The sequence below is a fragment of the Corvus hawaiiensis genome, chromosome 4 (genome assembly GCF_020740725.1).
Source record: "Corvus hawaiiensis isolate bCorHaw1 chromosome 4, bCorHaw1.pri.cur, whole genome shotgun sequence".
Lineage (NCBI taxonomy): Eukaryota > Metazoa > Chordata > Aves > Passeriformes > Corvidae > Corvus > Corvus hawaiiensis.
In genome coordinates this window covers 35,588,647-35,609,995 of record NC_063216.1, presented here as the reverse complement: position 1 = coordinate 35,609,995, position 21,349 = coordinate 35,588,647, and the positions used below count along the sequence as shown (strand labels likewise).

The following is a 21,349-nucleotide window of genomic DNA, read 5'->3' as shown; positions in this document are numbered from 1 at the left end:
CCTCTCAAAAACAGAGTGTTTCACTAGTGCACAGAGAGCTTAGACCCAACACCTGAAAATGCTTAAATGTGTATTGAATTTTACTATTGAATTTCATAGTTTGACCTAGTGCAGGGCTTAACCCTGCCTGTAATTATAAAAGTGTCAAGATTCCTGCCACGAGGAAACCATATTCTTGTACCTTAGAAGGAATAGGAATAGAGTATTATGACCACAGATGTACATGTGACTTTTCTCACTAATCCTGCATTGATCAAACCCTCTGTTCCAAATAATAACAATAACTAAGTGTACTGCATTCCCAAGTGGTGCAGGCAAGAGTCAACAGAGTTCAGGCACTTATAACATGGTCAGTACTGTGTTTACTCAATGCTAGACTTGAAAAGCAAACATGGATGCTGTATATCTGTCATTTTAATTATTACTGTAGCACTGGCATGGTGGAGAAATCCACAGCTGTGAAACAGCAGCTGGCAGCTGCACTATTCCTAGTGTCAAAGAGGTGTACCACCTGATGGTTTTTTAGCTCTTCCAGAGAAAGGAAAGGTTCTTTGCAAAGAGTGATTTAAGTCTGGTGATAGACACACACATATGTACAGTGACATCTCTCTAATTAAGGAGAAACTGAGGGTCAGACACAAGAAAATCAGGTCTTTCAAAACGTAAACCAGAACCAGAAAGGGGCTATAGATGTCGTCTCTCACATCAGGACATCAGGACACATTTCTAACAACGAAAAACAGCAAGGGTGGCAGCATCAAGTAAGCATTAAATGGGTTTGATGAGATGGGCTCCCCAGGCATCCTGTGCAGTTTTTGGTCTGGTAAGCATTTGCAACATGCTGAAATGCCCCAGAGTTGCCCTCTTCTCAGTTCTGCAATGTATCTGACCTTTCCATATCAATTCTTGCACAATGTGGATAGCATGAGAGCTTTAACCAAGAAAGACAAATGCCGACATACACGTTGTCTGTCTTGGATGCTTTTGCTCAGGGATTGCCCCAGCCTCATTTGCTGTATAGTGAATGAATGACACTTTTGCAGATTTAACCTTTGCTTTATGTTATTTCTCATTTCTCTGAGTCACAAGGAGTTTATTCTCTATTCTTGGGCTCACTTGCAAAGAGCACAATTTCCTTTCTCTGCTACAAAATGTGCACACGCAGCATACAGACATAAGAAACACTCTTATGATATCTCCTTGGGTGATTTCAAGAGATGAAGCAGCTAAAAGAAGCAGCATCTCTGTCTGGTTTACATTCCTGCTGAGCAGGTACAGGCAGGGGACATATCCATATGTGTCTACCAGGGCACCACTGTACACACACAAAAACTCCTCTAGAAATTGAAACTCTGCCACAGGGAAACTCAAGGGTCTTTTCAGTGTCTAAGGTGGGAATTAACACTTCCAATTGTGTGCAGCATTAATATCCTTGGGGCAACATTTCTCATGCCATAGAGGCATAATTCTATAGTTTATTTTGCTTCTAACTACTCATCATACCTCTCATAAAAAGTGAAGTAGAATATTATCTTGATTTGCTCTTGCTTCTTTACAGAGCACACTTTATCACACTTTACAGATCACACTTTGTCCAGTCTGAGGACACTTTCAAAACATTAGTCAAAAAGGACTGTTTTCCACACTTTTGCACATCTGACAACAAAACAGATTTCTTTCAGAGGGTGAATATAAGGACTTTTGGAAAGTCGGGATACTTAAAGCATTGCTCACACTAGACATTAGATTTAGACAGAACTGTGAAATCCCAAATAAGTAGGCATTTTTAAAAATATTGGCAAAATCTGTAGTCTTTCTAGGGAGGCTTTTCAATGCTGAATGCTTAAATAGTGACTTTTTTTCCCACCAATGGATCAGTGGTGGCACATGCAGTAAGTTTCAAAAGAACTCTGATCTTGTCTCTCCTTGTTCACAGAGATCTCCCTACATATAAATTTTCACAAACTCATTTGTGGAGTGATTTGGAATCCATTAAAGGAAAGTGTCCCTCAAAACTGAGATGTTAGAAATATTTTGTTAGCTATGAATCCTCACTCCTTCCCTCCACCAAAAGTATTCAAAGCAAGATGCTACTTTATATCTTGAAGACTGTGCATTTTCCCCCAGATCAGCCTTTTCTGGGTCAGAAAATATCACCATGGTTGAAACCCTCTAAGTTCCATTTGTAGACACAAAGACTTGAGTGAGATGGGCTCCATCTTCTTTCCAGAAAGGCCAGAGATTGACATGCTGCTGGTGTTCATGAGCAGGATTTCGTACTGCACCCACACAAACAGCACCAGGCCCCAAAGGTGTAGTTAATAAGCAGGGATTTTTGAGCCAGGACAATGACTTCCATTTGCAGCCCGTTCCTGTATGGTTTCTCATCTCTTCCCTGGCAACACACCCTTGATTGCTCCACATATGCAGCGTGCACTTTGCTGCAGATGCCGAGAGGAGGATGCACTTGGGATGGCATTGCTGAAGGCCAACAATTTCCCTGTCACCAGCCGCAGAGGGACAAACCACCTCTGACTTGTGGGCAGCATGTGCCAAGAGTATGCACTTCACTGTCGGGGAAGGGAAGAGGCAGGGAGAGCCAGATCCATTCAGCAGAGAGGAAAAGTAAACAAAGTGAGAAGGAAACAGGGCATCTTGGCAAACTGCAATCATCTTATCTAACAGGTTCAACACCACCAGTTTGGCACATTGCCACAGATATTTCTTCCAGTGGCTCCCGGTGTCATATGGCCCAGAATGCCTGCCTTCTCCTACTGCACTGCCACATGTCTATTTTGCCATGGCACTTAAAAAAGCCCCAGCTGCATCTGTGCAATCCTTGTGAACCCCTGCTTGGTGCCAGCATGTTAATTCTCTTGGAAATGTTTGCGACATTTGAATCTAATTGGTCTTGGCAACGAGGGACAGACACACTATTGCTGTTCTGTCAGCAGCTTGCATTGCGGTGACTGGTTCAAACTTCTAGGGAACTGGGAAGGAAGCTGAGGGACAAACCTACTGGAGCTGTAACAGTTTCCAGTGAAGCAAATAGTGCTTGCACGAAGCATGCACCTGAAGCTGCACTCTGACCTTTGCTGTTCAACAGCTTGAAATTTTACACAGTCATTAACAAGAACATTATTTTTCAAATAGTAATTTGAGTAACCAGAGGGTCATGATTTCTGCTGTTAAATATTCACATCTAAGTTGAGTTACAGTAGCAATCTCCCCTGAAGTGGGAAGCTACACGCAAGTGGGGACGTGATGCTTTGATGAGCTGACGTAACTTCCTAAAGTTATGCATAAAATCTGTGGCATCATGACAGAAATGAGCTCAGAAATTGCTAGTTGTGGTCCAGTCCTTGTACCCACACAGACAGTGGTCATGAATCATTTCTCAAAATGACAAACCTAAGGAGAAAAGGACACTTCTGAGAAACAATGAAAACCAAGCTCAAAAAGGCATGCAAACCTCAGTTCTGTAAAAACCTTCCATGGATGATGCAGAATGAGCACCTGTGCATAGCCAGGATTAAACAATTAAAGAATTTCTATGTCTAAGCCCAAGCACCCCAGTGAATTCTGACTATGAACAAAGCCTTTCAATACTGTAGGCAGCAACAAAACATCGTTGGCAGCTTCAGCTGTGCCACAGACATCTGTGTCTGCTACTTTTGCAAAGCAAAGGAGGAAGACTAGGAGGATGTCTTTCAGAAGCAGGTACAACCATCTCCTGTCCTCCTGGCAGCAGTGAGAGCAGCAAGCTGACTCTCCACAGCACTCCCCATCTGTCTCCATTCCCTGTTCATTCTGCCTCTAGTTTTACTTTCTGTCAAGAAGCAATTTTTTTTGCATTATTATTATTATTATATTTTGGGCATCATTGCCAAGAAGCCTGAAGCTGGCTTTGCAAAGCCCCAGTGAAATTCCAAAGAAAGACGTAAGTCTGAGATTTCTGTTAGATTTGCTCAGAGATAAATCTCACCTGAAGCATCCAGATGGCCAGATTCTGCATTCATTTGATCTACTGCAGTTTCAGATAGCATGTCCAAAGTTATGTCCCAAGGTAGGAGTTGGCCAAAATTCAGTTCATGCACCAGCAGAGACGGTATCGCATTCTCAACTACCTCCATGTGACATGAACATCCCTGTGAAAAGCATTCTGTGCCTGGAAAGCAAAGGGCTGCAGCCCCACTTCAACCCAGAGATCTTTTCTCCAAGGCCACTTTCTTGCATTGCTGCAAGAATCACAGATTTATCTCCTCAGTGTGCCAGCTCTTGGCAGAACTACTTAGTATATATGTAAAACATATTATGACATTTTGACAGCTCCTCTGCGTGGACATACCTTAGAGTCCTGTTACTATTCTCCTTCTCAGCTGTAGCAGGCAAGCCTGAAGAACAGTTGCAGTAATGTTGGTGGGCACAAGCTCTGCTGAGGGTCTCCAGAAAGCTCTGCTCCCCCACACCACTGACAGAGCAACTATGTCTATTAATCTGACACCATTTAATATATTACAAAAAAAACCCCCAACCAAATGACTTAATGGTTTGTTTAGCAGCAACTAAAGCAATGAAAAAAAACAAACCAAACCAAAAAAATCAGCCAAACAGGCAGAATACCGTAATGGTTTTTGATTTCATTTTAATTTGTATGTCACCTGCTGTTTTCTACTACAGGAGTGAATACTTTGAGAAATTTTGTATATGAAAGTCCAGCCTGTATGAATATGACTTTTATTTTTGGGACAGCTTTGGGTCAGAAGTGTGAAATGTTTTCTTTTGAACTTAATTTCTCAAATATTTCTTTACCGCATAGACATAGACCATAGACTACAACTTCTGCATCAGTGAACCATAGACTATGTAAGGATATTTGCAGCTGGGAGTAAGAGCACACAGATTCATAGTGCTGTGTTTCTGCTGTGAGAGAAAGGGTTGGATAGTACTTGTCACCAGGCTGAAAATAGAAAGCTGCAAAATCAAGGGTCTTCGGCAAAAGTCTGAAAAAACCTAGCAAATGTTAAGAGTCCAGGTTATCTGCACTAGTAGCTCACTGTCTTGCCTTCAGCTGGTCTCTGACTACAAACCCACATGCACACCACCTGAAATGAGCTTAGTGGTCCCCACACATGTGAACAAACACACAGAATATCCAATAAGACAACCATAACATTTACCTGGCAAAATGCACAACAACTGGCAGGAGATAATCTGGCTGCTGCTTGAAAGATAAATGGCAAACTACCAATATCCTTCATGCCTAGCTTCACACATCTTTGTTTATTATTTATTATTTATGGGGCAACAGAGAGAAAAATCTAGAGTGATCATCCTCCATTTAATAAGTGGTACAGTGTGCATGAGAAGAAAAAATGGAAATGACCATGTGCACCTCCTGCATGAAAAAAAGCCTGTAAGCAAACAATTCACACTCTAGAAGCTCCCATGCTGCCTACAGGACCCATACAACAGGATAGTGTGAATTTCTTTGCCCAGAAACAAAGAGTCTCTTCAATTCTGACAATGTGAGGTTCAAGGATAAAGGTCTGGAAATGCTATCAGGAGACATATTTGAGCAATGAAGATTTTAACAGGCACTTGTGCGCTGGGCTTCTTCACTCTTCAAGCTCCACTCTTCATCTCATATCAAGGATAGGCAACAACCTTCTGGCAAGCTGCTTTAGGACTCAGGGAGATGAGACTGGATGGCTTTTACAAAACATGGCAAATGAAAACTAAGGACTTACAGAGTACTGTTAACCTATTAAAATTGGGACAGATACTGAAATGTGAAAAGAGAACAGGAAGGAAAATACTCTTCAAGGACTCGTCTACTCATACAGGTTATATTTTATCTGTATTTTACGGACACTTACAGTATTGTAACACCTCTTTCCTTACATTTGGACGGTTTGTGTATCACTCCTTATTGTTTCAAAACAATGGTGAGAAAATGGGGGAAAATGTGCTGCTAGTAAAAATTTCTAAGCGTTTCCAGGAATGTTCGCCTTTCCTGGAGGGAAAAGTTCCAGCTACTATTTCAGTAACCCATCCTGTCACACTGTCAGCTTGTTTGCTCTCGTTTTCAGAAAAGCATTGTACAACTAGCACTAAAATCCTCTCCAGCACAGGGAGCAGCTGTACAGCATAAAACTGCAACTAGTGCCTACTGAGTCAGACCACTCAGAAACATGCTGCATGGTATTCTTTTTCAACAATGAGAAGACATATGCGATTTGGGAAGTGCATGTGAGTGAGGACATGTCCTTCACTCCTTTATCCTTGTTGGGGTGTTAGAGGGCACCTCCTTGCCTATTACCTCTAGTATTCACAGACGTGTCTTATCCCTTTCTGATCTGCTGGTAACATTTGCAGCAAGTTCCAGAAGCTTGATGCCCAACGAAAAAAGGAATCTTTCCTTTTGCTAGCTTTAAGCTGATCCTCTGCTAATTTGATCAAGTAGCACAGGCCCACTCAATGTATCCACCATCTTCATTTTTATCACAAAACCTTCTGTTTTCCAAACTAAACAGTCCCAGATATTTAATCTCTTCTCTTAAGGCAGCTGCTCTACCCTCTTGAACATTGTAGCTGCCCTTTTTCACCTTCACTAAGTCCTCTTTGAGATGAGAGACCAGGATTTCACACGATACTCAAGATGCGGACACATGAGATTTCAAATGGCAGAAAATAAAGCATCTCCTGTCCTCAACATCCTTCCTGATGGTGCCCAAGATTTTTTGGGCTTATTTGTCCATGCGGCACAGTGAGTTGATTTTGGCAACAGCAACTCCAAGATCCTTTTCCTGAGTTGTAATGACCATTTTCTAGTTTAGCATCATGTAAGCATGATTTAGATTATTAAATTACTAGTGCAAATGCAGAACTCAAGCATATTTTGATATCATGTCTAAAACTAAAATGCAATCCAGCCCTTTTTCCAGACCTTGGAATATGGATTTATTTCATTCTTTGACTTTTACTGCCTAAAATCTGGTAACAGTTTTCAGGGGGAAAAGTTTACAAAGTATCTTAGAAAACTTAATTTTGTAGCATTTTCTTGGTTGTCTGAAGCACAGTGCATTACTTTAAACAAGGTCTGCTTGCTTTTCAGGACTAAAATTTAAAGCAGGCATCCTTCTAAGCTTGGTGAGAGCTTAGTCTTATTTTTTTATTGCTATCTCTATAAAGATTATAAATTGATTATAAAATTAACCTTAATAATTTGTTGAGAATTGATTGCATTAGGCATTGCACTCCTTGTAACTCATGAGCTGTCACCCCACACAATATATAAATAAATTATATTCCATATAACTGCTTCCAAAGATATTCCATACAAGTATTGGATGTTATAGCTAAGTTTGGCAGATAATTTTAAAGCATAAGAGCAAAACCAAAGCAGGTCATAGGGTGAAAATTCCTCATGTGCTGAAGATTGCTGTCAATGTAAAATAGGTCCCACTTTTAAACTTTGGCATTGGAGAAAATTCCACCTATTGTAAACTGGAGCTATATATTTGGTTTGCAGATATTTTTAGCAGTTCACTGGACTACTTCATATGTGTATGGAAACCACCTGCCTCAGATGACTGCTTTTGCTCTGCATGGACTTGACTGTTTTGCTAAATCTGCTCCTTGTTTTCTATCAGGATGTTTTGGAAGTGGACTAGACAGCAGTCCCAACGATTGCTACAAAAACAGCAATTGCCAGACAGAGGAACTGATGCTTATGGATTTGTGCCAAAAACAATTGATCTGGCTATCCTGACTGGGTAAATACCAGTATATCACTTGTAAGAGTCTGAGAGAAGTGTATTCATGCCTGGTTCTAAAATTCTGTTCATTGATACTTTTGCTAAAGGGAATGAAAAATAAACACACAGAATACTCACTGAAAAAAAAAAAAAACAAACAAAAACACTGGATGCTTGTTCCACAGTGTGTAAAGTGCTGTAATATTCTTGGTCCTTGCCTCTTTATATGACTTTTTATGACTTGACTCTTTATATGACGTCTACCAAAATCTGTATGAGCTAAAGTCACCTGTTTGAAAGTGCTATGCAGGCTGGAGAGAAGATTACCCACTTTAAATCAGCACAGTTCTGTTTCATAGCCCAAAAGGAAACACCTAATCATTTTAGGTTTGTTATTTCCTTTCCTACCTCCTTCTCACATAACAGCGTGCCTCCTACCTTCCCTACTGAGACAAGCCCAAAATATGTATATGAAATCTTGCAGGAAAATCTTCTTCCCTTTTCTGTGCTGGGTCTTTGGACCTTTGTTGTTTCAATACTCAATGCTCTACATCTGGCAGAGATGTCTTGCTACCTCTCATGATAGAGGACTGTGTCTTCTCACACGAAGACAGCAATGAGAAAAAAGCCATGGGGAGATGGTGTCTCCCAGTTTTGTTTATAAGTCTGCCTGGGCCAGCAGGTCTGTGCTTTGCCCCTTGTTGTGGCTCAGACAGGGCCATTCATTATATGTCTACCGTGTAAACAGTACAAGTTTTGGCTTTTGTTGTGTATAGATAAAGAGAAACTCTGCCAGAATATCCTGAAAATCCATTTGAATAATCCCATATTCGGAGAAAACGCAGACAATTCCATTGCCAAGATAATGCCTGCTGAAGGAATATCCTGCACCTCAAGTACAACTTTTCTCTATTGGGTGAGTCTGCTGCTGAAAGGGTTGGATGTGAGGGTGACAAGGAGAGAGAATTATAAAATCAAAAAATCGTAGAACTGCTTATGTTGGAAAAGAACTTTAAAACCATCAAGGACAACTGTTAAACTCACGCTGCTGAGTGCACCAATAAACCATGTCCCTAAACACCACATCTACCACATCTTCTATGTACCTCCAGAGATGATGGCTCAACCACTTCCCTGGGCAGCCTGTTCCAGTGCTTGACAACCCTTTTGGTGAAGAGATTTTTCCTAATTCCAATCCAAACCTCCTCTGGTGCAACTTGAGGCCATTTCCCCTTGTTCTGTTGCTTGTCTCTTGCAAGAGACTGAGCCCCACCTGGCTATGACCTCCTTTCAGGTCTGTAGAGAGTGATAAGGTCTCCCCTGATTCTCCCCTTCTCCAGGCTAAACACCCACAGCTCCCTCACCCGCTCCTCATAGGACTTGTGCTCTACATCTTCACCAGACCATTCTGATTCCCCATACCTCTCAACATGGGTGGAGGATTTCAGCAGGGGTCTCCAGTGGTTTTATCCAACACAGCAGAGTCTGTGGAGGCACCTTTGTGGTGAGAGGAAACTGTAGCTCTTTTAAGTTAGGATGTGATGCTGCTGGGAGTCCAGAAGGTCATGTTCTGTAACTGGAAACAAATTTCAAAAGGAGACTGATTCTCATTTGATGTTTTCAGACATGTCAGCTTAAAGTTAATCAAGCAAAGTAATCTTTTCTAGTCCTCTGAGTTTTGAGCTAATGTGTTTTGCTGGCTAAAGGATTTGATATTAGCCCTACTGTAAACAGCCATGAAATCTGAGATGTCTTTTGTCTCCTTGTGATTCATGCAGAGACCTGTAGCATTTTAAGCCCAGCGATCAGTATAGAAAATTGACTTGATCAAGACAAAAATTGTGGTTTATTTATCAAAAATTAACTAGCTGTCAAAGAGCTGAGTAAAGCTGAAGAGCTAAAGAAAGGCAAAGAACAAAATGTGATTGCCACTCTCTCTTGTGTAAGAAGACAAAATGTGACTTCTTCATGATTTCTGTATCATCACCTGATAAGAAGCAGCCAGCCTCACTGCTGCTTTCATAACAACATCAACCCCATCGATTCTGCTGGGAGCAAATCTGAGCACGAATGCCCTGAAACAACACTATGTGCAATTTCTTCCCACTCAGAACCTGGGACAAATAGTTCCCTCAGTGCTAGCAGGAGAACTTGCATGAATGAAGGGAAAAAGATTTTGCTGGATATTCACATGCTTCAAGTGAACTTTTTTCCCCATATCCATAAGTACAACCTCCTCCCTCTTTCCCAGGAAATTAACATCTGTGTTCATCGCTTTCCATTTTCTCAGTTTTCAGGAAGAACCATAATCCAGCTACAGTCATAGCCCATCAACTTTTAATTTCCAGAGCAGTGCTGACTTTCAGACCCTCCCAGTTCCCTTCTAACACATCGTCACTGCCCATGACCACAGACCTTCCATATCAACCTGGCATTGCTCTCTTTAACTGCACACTTGACAGGAGGGGAGGAAGGAGGAGGGGCAAGCAGACTGTAGCTGTATCAATAAAAAAACCCTGAAGTACCCATCACTCCTAGAATTTGATGGGGAAATTATTTGTTTCTGCTGAGTTCAGGGATGTCTTTGTTCTGAATTAAAAATTTAGAAAACATTATTTCAGATTAGATCAGTTTAAGAAAACAGTTAAAATCTTAAATGTCATCTGTATTTTAAATATCATGAAGGTACATCTGCTATTCACCTCTCTGCCCAGCCTCAAGCTAAGATCTCAGTGGGACTTCTACGGATTGCATCATGCCAGGTTACCTGGTTGTTACCACTCCAGTTGATGTTTTACTGTCAGACTGCTGACTGTCAGCTTGTATTTCTACCCTGCACAACAATGAAAGCAGACAGTTTGTAGGAATAAACCACTGGGAAGGACACTGATAGGAAAATAGCTGTTTAAGTATCTCAATATTTCCTGACTAGAAGTCGATTTTTTAAAATCTTACGGCTGTGGGGAGACACAAGAAAAATGTCGAAGCTATCCATTTATTATTCCAGACTGCAAGTGGAATATTGGCCAGAAAATATCTTCTGATAGGAAAAGCTCTTTGAGTTAAAGAACAGGTCTAAAAAGTGCTGACCCACTCCTGAGTAAGGGTCAAGTCCTGCTTCATCCAAGGAAATTTTGGAAGGGGCTGCAAAAGTAACTGCCACATGTGCTGGTCCAGGGCAAAGGGAAACAAATATTTCTCCTCAGTGTCAGGCAAGGAGTAATTCCAAGAGGGAATGTTGAATGTTCATTCTGCAGCCAAAAAGAGAAACAGGCTCTAAGCAGCTTCTCCCCTTCCCAGGAACAGCATTTTCAGGAAAACTGTGGACTTCTTACATGAAGGTGTGCAGCAGATGATTTTGTGTAGTTAAACAGTAACTATCTTCTTTTGGGCAAACCATCTTTTCTCTTCTACCACCAGCACCTGCCTTGTCAGGATTTGAGGGCAAACAGCAGCCCCTCATCAGGCACAGCAGTTGCCAAGGAGACAGAGAGCGTTCATCCCTGCAGAGCACAACTGCCCCACTCCCAGCGACACTGCACGGCCCCACAGATGGGGACATACACAGCACACAGGGGATGCCCCAGGGGTGGCACAGCCAAGTCACACACAGTGGAGATACCTCTTTTTTTCCTAAGTAATCTGATCATAGATATGACTAGTAATCAAGAGCATGTGACATGACCTCTCTTCCCCACAAAAAAATAGTCTTCGGATGGATTTTAACTCAGCCGGCAAACTCCTGGTGACAGGAGCTGTTTTCCACTGGACTTATAATTTTTAATTATTATTTGAGGGAGTAAATGTGATACTCTTTGCCTAGGTATTTTTTTTACCAAAGAGAAAAGAGCATTTTTGCCCTCTGGTAGTTTCAGTTGTGACAGAAAGCCTCAGTGGGGCCAGTGGGCATATGGGAGCACGCAGCAGCCCTGTCACCAGGGTCTGAAACAGGACAGAGAGCACTGATGTGCCATGGTGCCATTTGAAACAGTTTTGGTATCTGACCCAAGCTAAGGGACAGCCGCTGCTGCCTCCATACAGGTGAGATCACCAAGCATGTCCTGCTGCCTGGTTGGCTGAAGAAGGCCCAGCCTCTGGGCCTTTCCCACAGCTGACTCATGTCCCACCCTGCACTGCTCCCATCCCAGGCCTGATGCCTCTCCAAAAGCAGCAGTTCATGCCAGAGCCACATCAGCCTTGCTCCCTCCCTCCTCATCCTCCTGCTGCTTCTGAGGATCCGTAGTCCCAGCTCCATCTTAGATGCTACCCTGCAACCTTTTTTCTGTAGATGGTGGTTTCCTGCTGCAGGAAGTTACAGTTCCCCTTTGACTTCACCAAAATAAATCACCTCTTGTCCTTCACCTGCATTTTCAAAAAAACAGATGAGTTATAATCTTGTAGGTATTTTGCTTAACAAAATGGCAGATAAAAATGCTCCCTTTTCATCAGGCTGTTTTATCTCCCATGCCTTGTAAATAGCAGAAAGAAGAAAGCTCAGAAACTCACCAAAAGCAGGGCAGAGTTTTTCTCTTCACCATCTGTCGTGCTCTGCATGAGATGGCAGCTGCTGCCCCACTGCTGCAGAGAACAAGCCCTTTTGGTATGGGAAAGTGCCATAAGGGACAGAAACAGCTTATTCTACCCCAAGTGTATGATCCCCACTTTTTTATGTGTGTTTGGTTGGTTCTGTTTTAATTTCATATAGTCTCACGATCCACAAGTTCAAGCTTAGGCCTCGCATCCAGATAATTCCTCAGATCCTTTTCATGAAATTTGCTGTTAGATGATAAAAATTATACACTTTCTCCTCATCTAGTTTCATTAGTCACTCCATGCCTCCAGTTTTATCCATGCAAGTTGTTCAGGAAATCTAGATTTTTTTATGTCTAGTGAACTTGTCTGGTTTTCAGTTTTATGAGGGGCGATGCACATACTGCAAGCTGAGGTTTCTGCACTGCTGTGCCCAGGGCAAATTTGCAGCCCTGAGAATGGCACCCAAGGGCAGGTCCCAAGTTCATGCTGGTTGACAGTGAAAAAGGTAATTTTTAGAAGTTCAATAGAATAGCCCAGTCTGAAGCATTAGATTTCCTCTACAAAACTGAAAGCAAGAACAGTCATAAGAACTAGAAAAAGATCCAGTACCATGTTTTGTCTACTTTAGCCTTATTATATACAAAAAAGAGTATCTTAAGATCAGTCAGATACCCCAAAAATGACCAAGTAAAATTGTGTCTGATAGCAGAGGTCTTCTTAGCCTGATGTTGCCTCAAAATCATTCAGAGAGTCGAAAAGAGGAAACCCCTTTCAAAAGCACCAAAGTTAACTAGTCAGCTATGTCTTCTGCCAGAAACAGTGGCATGAGGAGATAAGTAATGCCCTTGGTATCCCTTTGGATACAGCAGTTTTGTAAGGTGGAAAGTTGTTCTCAGCCATTTCCCATCAGAAGACCAATGTCAGTCTATGCCAGGAGTCTCCAACCCAATTCCAGATGTGTCAGTGTAAGAGCACATGGCCTCTGGGGTAGGGAGAGAGGAAAGGGAAAGTATTGCACAGCACCACAGTATTGTGGCCACTCAGTTGAAACACGTGGTAGCTTTGGCAGTTTTATTGAGTTGTTTAAAGGGAGGGAAAAAAAGGAAGAAAAAGAAATAAAAATACAAATGCTATTGATACCGGTAGTATGGACATTGTGTAAGAAAAGGATTCAATGGAGAGACTGTAAAACACTGTGTTCTGAAGAGTACCAAGCAATGGTAATCACATCATACTAGAGTGCTCTAAGGGCAGCAAAGATGCCAAGCAGACAAGAACAAGGGAACTCCTCCACAGCCATGCACATAAACAGCTGTTAGCAAAAGTGCAGGGATGTTTCCTTGGAAAAAAAATTACAAATATGGCCCAAACTGAAAGCATCATCCCATACCATGACAATATTTTTCATTCTCACAAGCATGGAAACAAAGGGGCTGGGAGTGGGACAGTCAAGGACATGGAGATGCTTCACAGCACCCTGTGATAGAGCCAGGATGAATCCCCCTGGAAGTCTCTGTGACATTACTTTACATCTGGTTCAGACAGAATAGTCATCCACTCTTCTGGTGATACAAAGTGTGACATGAAGAAATCATGGATTAATTCAGTTCCATCTTTAAAACTGAGTTAAAATAATTCATTCAAAAAGATACCTGCATAGCAGTGTGGGTATTACACCAATCCAAAAGAAGAGAGAATTACTGGTCAAACAGAGAAGGAATTAAAGGTGAAAGGAATGAGAACAGAGAAGTCTTAGGGTGCCAAAACATAGAATTACAGTTCATACTTCCTTCATTACTGTGAACACTCATCAAGCCTAGAAAATGTGAAGTAAAATGAATTATCAAAAACAATATTCACTGAAGTTTGGGTATCAGTAAGTACCGTTGCCTTGGCAGTGGCTCAGAGCACGCAGGTGTACATTTAGTGCAGCAATGATGTGTGGCAGCGCAGGTGGCTGCAGCTACTCTTTGTCCTGAGGAGAACTCAGGCAACCAGCTGTGGTGGTTAGCAACCCAAGTTAAGCATGTAACTTTGCAGTCATGGTGTGAACCCATGATTCCCTTGCTTTGCCTTTTGCATGTTTTCCCCTGATTAGTTAATATTTTGTCTCCTTGTTTTTTGTATGAAATTATGCATATTCATTTTCCTTCTTTAATATGTATTAGCTCTAGAAAGTTCCTTGTTCCTCGACGCCCCATTGGATCCTTCCCTGAGTCCCTCCTATGTGTTGTTCCCATTGGTTCCCTTCCCGTCAATCCCACCTGCTTGTGTCTATACCATTGGCTGAGATCCCTTTCCCCACCTACTCCATACCCAGTATAAGATCCCTGGACCCTCCCACCAATTGGCCTCTTCGTCCTGTCTTTTCACAGGAGTGAACCTGCGTGGAACACATACAGAGAGTCCCCTCCCTTTACTTCTTTCCCTTGGCCTGCGTGCCTGCATAACGGTGACAGGAAGATACAGCCCCTTTGGGTGAGGGGCTCTAACCAGTTTTCACTGTATGTTGGGCACTGAGTGCCGCCTTCCAGAGGAGTTTCAGCGTTGACATCCGGGCTTCTTTGTGTCGGCACGCGAGAGGTAAAACGCCCTTCTGCAAGCTCCCAGGGGCTGAAAATACCTCGAATGATGAACAGCAAATAAAGATATTAAGAAGGATTGAGCATCATTGGCTTTAGAGAGAAAAGAAATTGGAAAGATTGAAAAGCTCAGCAAAACAGGGCTAATGTGTATGGATGAAGGAAAGAGAGCAGTAGCAGGACTGGGAGGAACCCCCATAAGTGAGCAAACATAGTATTCTTTAGGAAGGAAAAGTCAGAAAAGATGGATGCTGAAGCAAGCATGGGAAGGAAGTCTTGTCAAATACTGCAGTCCTTGCAGAAGTCATCTACCCATAATAAGAGCAAGAAAGAAACCTCAAGGCAGACGCTAAGGCAGAGCAACAATGCATGGAGAACATAGTCACAAGATGTATCAAGAGAAGTGGAGGTGCAGGACAAAAAAAAGCACAGCGTCGGATTTCTGCTCTGCCCCCAGACTGTTCTCAGTGTGTTGTTGTGAGGAGCTGATGTCTTTGTACTGCATGCATTTGTCAGGATGCAAGCATAAATGCTTGGCTTCCAAAAAGAGAGACACACCAATTTTGATATAGATATCTAGGTTAGACAGTATGAGGTGTGTATTGGTTTTATGTGGACACTAAGGAGACAGCTAAAGCCCCTGGTCCCATTTTTAGGTTGTTAAATTTTGATTTAGCAAATCCATCTTTAGGAGATCTTATATCTGTCCTATTACATCAGAGTATATGCCTGCAACCTTTTAATACACCCTCGGGGCATCTCACACAAGGTTTTCAGCTCAGACATGGGGTATTTCAGCTCATGCATTTCTTTGAAGTGCCCTTTTCCTCAGCTGTCTACAGCCTTGAAAACTCAAAACATTTTCTTGTGCCTGGCACAAAGTAGGTGATGGTTTCAGCAAGTAAACTTAACATGGATTCACAAGACTAGGAGGAACCTATACCAAGCTTATCACTGTTTCTGTACACCCTAAATGCTCTGGGCTCCCAGGTGCTGTGATGCCAGCCCTCCTTTTGCTGCACCCCGCACCGACTGCTCTTCCTGCTGCGGGAGCCGCCAAGCCCTGTGGTGGAACACACGAGGAAGGCAGGCAGGAAGAGCATCCACTGAACATGGAGCCCTCAGCAAGGAGAGTTTGGTGCATGAAATGACATTATTCCCTAACCATGTGACATAATCATATCAGCATGTATCCCATTGCAACAATCTCATCCAGTTCTTACAGGTCTTAATGTTGCCAGCACTGGAGGCTGGTTTACGGTTGCTGTGACAAACACCTGAGGAAGGACTTGTGATAGAACAGTGGTATTCCCCCACCAGAAATGGGAAGGAGACTTGCCCCCTTTTAAACTGTAGTTATTGCTTCACCATTGTCTACCCTATTCTTCCTTGTCAGTTGAATAGGAATTTAAAAGCAGAACTGAATTTTTTTATACATAAACATTTGTGGTAAGCAATGAGCCACAATAGTGTTGCAACCAAAACACAGTTGCTCAACGGCACCTGTTAGTGCAATTACTTTGACACAAAATGTGTTCTTCACTGTTGTCTACAGGGAAAACCAGCAGCCTGTTACCCCGCAGCTCCAGCTGGCAAAAAAATTTGTTACCTTGATCTTGCATATTATTGCAGATGAAAATAACAGAATTCCAGTGATTAAACTTGTTTTTCACTTACTGTGAAGTGCACGCTATACCCTGCAAGCAGATAACCTTGGGAGACAAGACTAAACCAAGCTAATTTACAGATAAATATTTTCATGGGACATGAGTATATGTATAAGGGGAAGCATGCCTGAAGACATATTTTTCCTTTCTTTTTCTCCATGGCTGAATTAGTTCTAGAGAGAAGGCAGAGTCTTAACAACAGTCATCTGCTTCTTTTTATGTTCTCACAAGCCCTTCCAAAGCCCTAAGTGGGGGGAAACTTCAAAGTGGCTAAAGACAAAAGGACAATCATAAAATTAAGATCTGATCAGAAGTTCTGACAAGTTTCTCCTAAAATAACTGTCATTGTAGAATGCACAGTGCAGATGTTACCTATATATTTAAGGTTAAAGGTTATTTTAAAGAGGTTTGTGAAAAATAACTGAAGTAAGAAAGAGCATTCCAGGGAGGTTCTAATTCACTGCGATGGGGCATGTAGCTCTAGTGGGAAAGGTGTACAAGACAATAAACTTACAAAAAAGACAATTTTGCACTAGCCAGTATGGAAGATCAAAAAACACCCATCTTCTTAGGAGGTCTACAGGGAGCTTGATCCATAGGAACCATGTGAAACTAGGACATTTCCTCACAGTGGGCTATTGGAGCAGATTTTTATATACCTATGTGCAAGAAGCAACACAAGGAAATGGTTTGGTAGGCATGGGCTGTCCATTTTCTATGTAGAAATGCAGCACAAGTATGATAATTTGGCTCTGAAGGTGTCTCCACAGTTTTGACACCATTACAGCAATGTATAGTGCCTTACAGTCTATACAGTCATGCTAAAGCCAACTTTGTTGGAATAAGAACAAAGAAAAAAGTTGGGAAGCAAGCAGATGGAAGGATAAAAAATTTCATCTATCCATGAAATGGAAAAGAATGAAAGAGATGCTGAAGTTATCATGGACAGTTTTCATTATCAAGTTATGACTTCAGGGTGATGGACCAAATACTGAAAGTCAATATTCCAAATAAGTGTGGATTAAATGTTTTTCTCATAGGACATGCTCAATGGCTCACAAGATAAGGTCTTATTATATGGATTATGATGGAGTGAGGTCTGGAGAAAGGGCTCATCCTACCATTTAACGGAAATGCTGGGGCTGGTAAAATTTAGGTTGCATCCCACAAAACCAAGGAAAATAGCATGCAGTGTGCTGTAACAGATGTAAAGGAGGCTCTAAAGAATTGGCATCTGAGAAGTCTGAAAGTGGACACACAAATCTATTCACAGCAGTGAGTAGCAGACTGGGAAAGTCCTCTAAGCTTGCTAATTTTTCTATTTTTGTCTATACTTTTTCTTTAAAATTGGAAAAGGATCTCAAAAAAAAAAAAAAAAGAGCAAAATGCAGAAAAAAAGGACACCTGAGGGGAAAAGATTGTTCTTTGCAATTTGCAAAGCTAAAATTGTCTAACAACAGAAAGGATAAATGTCAAAAAACCCAAAAACATTGTGTACAATTCTAGCAAAAGGGCATTACTCTCAGCCTGACATAAACAAGTAACAACTCCCATCTGGCAACTAAAGTCTTGCAAAGGGAAATACACTGAAACTCCTGCCGTTGATGACTGAGGCCTGTTATGGGAAGTGCCTGCAGGATCCAATTGTGATTGCAGCAGAAGGAAGGGAAATGACATGCTCCTGTCCAAAATAGCTTGGAGTCTGACAGTATTTGAGGCACTTCAAAATAACACACACTCAGAAATGAAATGTGAGTAGAAGTGGACAGCGGGTACTGAGCAGTTCAGCCAGCTGAGCTCTGAGATTGCTCCTTTCCCCTGACTTTTTCATGATGAAACATCCACGTTACCATCAAACCTAATATCCCTTTCAGAGGAGGGAAGAGCAGAACCAAGCAGTGGTGGTTTAAACTGAAAAAACATATGTGAAACACCTTGGGAAAAGAAAGCCAGAAACTAAAAATTATAAGTTTTTTGATAATTCCAGGGAAGAAACTGTCATTCATACATAGCTTAAGCCACAGCCTACTGAAGCCAAAAAGAGCCTTGCTGTGAGATTCAGTGGGCTTTGGCTCATGTCCATCAGCTAAACGCTTTCTCTGGCAAGTCTACAGAGTGATTCAGCCCCAAACTGCTCAGCACAGCCAATTTCAAAAGTCCTATTCATATTCTAAAAAAGGCAACTGGACGTCATTCCACAGTCCCAGTTGCACAATTGTCTCCAAACAGGTGGCAGAAACAACATCCGTCACTGGCCAGAATAGCACAGAAAGTCTGGAGTCTGTGCTAGAGCAAGATTTTACATCTAACACTCATCCTATAGAACCAGTTTGATATTTTCCATTGAGATTACTCTCTTTAAAGCACTGGTCAAGCTTTTTATTTTTTCTTTTTTTTTTTTCCTGATTTCACTGCAGAACGAATATATTCATCTCCTCTTGCAGGAAATCACGTTAGCATGTGGAACTGATACAGCAAACAGTAGCAGGCATGGTAATATACTTGGGGGGCTTTCCATTATGGCAGGAAGAAAGATTCACAGAAATTAAATTACCATTTTTAGATAAAGGTATTAGTAATAGTACTTTGGACAAACGAGATTGCAGTACATCTCACAGAATAGGGATTTCTGTGGAAAAAAAAGCAGATATTTTTACAACTTACCCAGGAAGGATGCAAATCAATAGCTATAAAAATACATTATTTGGCCCCTGTTTTGCAGAGCTTTTTAAAAAGATTCTGTTTCCCCACAACTCCCAGGGAATTTAAGGGAAAGAAAGAAATTCATATTTTACCAATCTGATGGGGGAAAGATCAAAAATTAACAGGAAAACATTTAAATATTGACTATTGACACTTCTACGATGACATTTTTAAAATTTAAAGGCTTGTTTGGACAAGGTGTTTATTTCAATATTTTCCCAAATGAAATTTTTACTGTTCCTTTCAAAATAACATTTTTATGCTTTAAAACAATCCAGATGACAATGAAAAGATGTTGAAGATCCCACAAATTTAATACAAGGTTTTGAATTTAGCTTAAAATTTGAGTAGTTTCTCTTCTGCTGGACTCACATCTCACCTTCTCTCTAGCTTTTCAGATTTGGGCCAATTAACAAAATTATCTGTTATTTAGACATGTTGTTTGAACAATGACATAGGGTGAGCCTGCAATGTGGTGGTACTGCCAGAGAACAGGCAATATCTTGGCAAGGGAAAAGCTCTCCTTGTGAGAGCAACACTGCTGAATTCCCTGTTGCCTTGCACTTGTTGGAAACAGTCTATGCAGGGACAATGCCTGTAGCACACCTTCTCTCTCTCAGGGCAGTATTCTTTAGCCATTTGCAACCACTGGAAACACTACAGGACAGTACATCATCAGGCCCCGTGGGTCCACATCGTAGGAAAATACTGGGTATTTTCTTATAGCACAAGGCTGTTCTAGAGACTCCTTGATGAGATAAAGTAAAGAATAAAAGTGACTTTCCAAAGAAATAGAAGACCAAGTTTTCATCACCAGTGAAGAAAATTTGGCCATGCTTTACAGCATCAAAAAGTTCAGAGAGACTTCAGTAGGAACAGGATTTTAAGAGAGTGTGCACCAGTCTCCCTACAGACAACTTATTTCCTTTTGTCTTGAACTTAATGTGGGAAGTCTTTTTGCTTGCCTTTTTTTTGGTCTTTTTTTTAAAGTTTTGGGCAAAGACATAAGAAGGAAATCTCTGTTCTGTAGTAATAGGTACATGTAGGAACTTGTTGAGGAAGAAGAAGTGAAGTGCATTCCTACTGGCATTTCTCAGTTGCAGTTTCACTGTTCACATACCTCAAGCAGGAAAAAATAAAGGATCATATAAGTATTCCCACTGGCACTCTTTGTCATTTCTTACCAAGAAAAGTGTCTTGAAGACCTTGCCTCGTGTTTGATGCAAAAATCCAAAATTCTTTGTGTGATAAACACTCATATTTAGTAGAGATTACTACAAGCCTTTCCAAAGGAAGAGGAAAAAAGAAATAAAAAAACCCCAAACTAAACCAAACCAAAAAGCAAACCAAAACCAAAACCAAACAAATCCCCTCACAAACAAACACAAAAAAAAAACCAAAAAAACAAACCAAACAAACCAGGAAGGGAACATGTCACTCAGCAATGCTCCAAATACTCCCAACTTGAGCTCTGCTACAGCTTGGTTAAATTAAAACAATGGGGTAGATCTGAAAATTGCTTCCTTTTTTCCATTCCTCTTGTTTGGCAGGAGAATAGGCGAGCAGAAAAATTTCCCCTGGTGAACTGTAACCTGCGTTTGATAGTGAGGCCAAATTATACAACTGAATCAACATACTTTGATCTCTAACTATCACTTTCTATCTTTTCATCACACATAACCCATTCAGCTGTCCTCTCTGATTTTCTCCCATTCTCCTTTAAACACACCCATTTGCAAGCTGCTGTGGAGTGCTGACCTTGTCTTCAAGATCCCCAACCTGACAAAAGCTCTATTAACCCTGCCAAGGGAGAAGGACAAGGGCAGGTTGTGCAGGTTTGCTTTCCCAGGCGAATCTAGACGTACAAGAAATTTATAACTGAGAAGTTTAAACATGTTGTAAGAATATAAATATGCTGTATATATATAAAGTACTATATATGCTCACATAATATGTCCTAACAGGAACACTTGCAAAATGTTTGGCAAACAACCAAATGGTATTAAAAAGCTGTCTTTCCTCACTCCACATTGTAATGTTTCAGTTCCTTATTGTTAAATGAAATGAATACACCAAATAACAAGGGTTGAAAGGGAAAGGTGTG

At 41.3% G+C, this 21,349-nt stretch overlaps 1 long non-coding RNA gene across 1 annotated transcript in view; it reads right to left on the bottom strand.

The window, feature by feature from the left end:
• LOC125324572 overlaps positions 1-21,349 on the bottom strand; it is a 154,950-nt gene that overhangs the window by 117,594 nt on the left and 16,007 nt on the right. Inside the window, exon 3 of the long non-coding RNA XR_007203039.1 lies at positions 9,183-9,330. This is a non-coding gene — a long non-coding RNA (uncharacterized LOC125324572). The remainder of the gene's footprint in view (positions 1-9,182; positions 9,331-21,349) is intronic.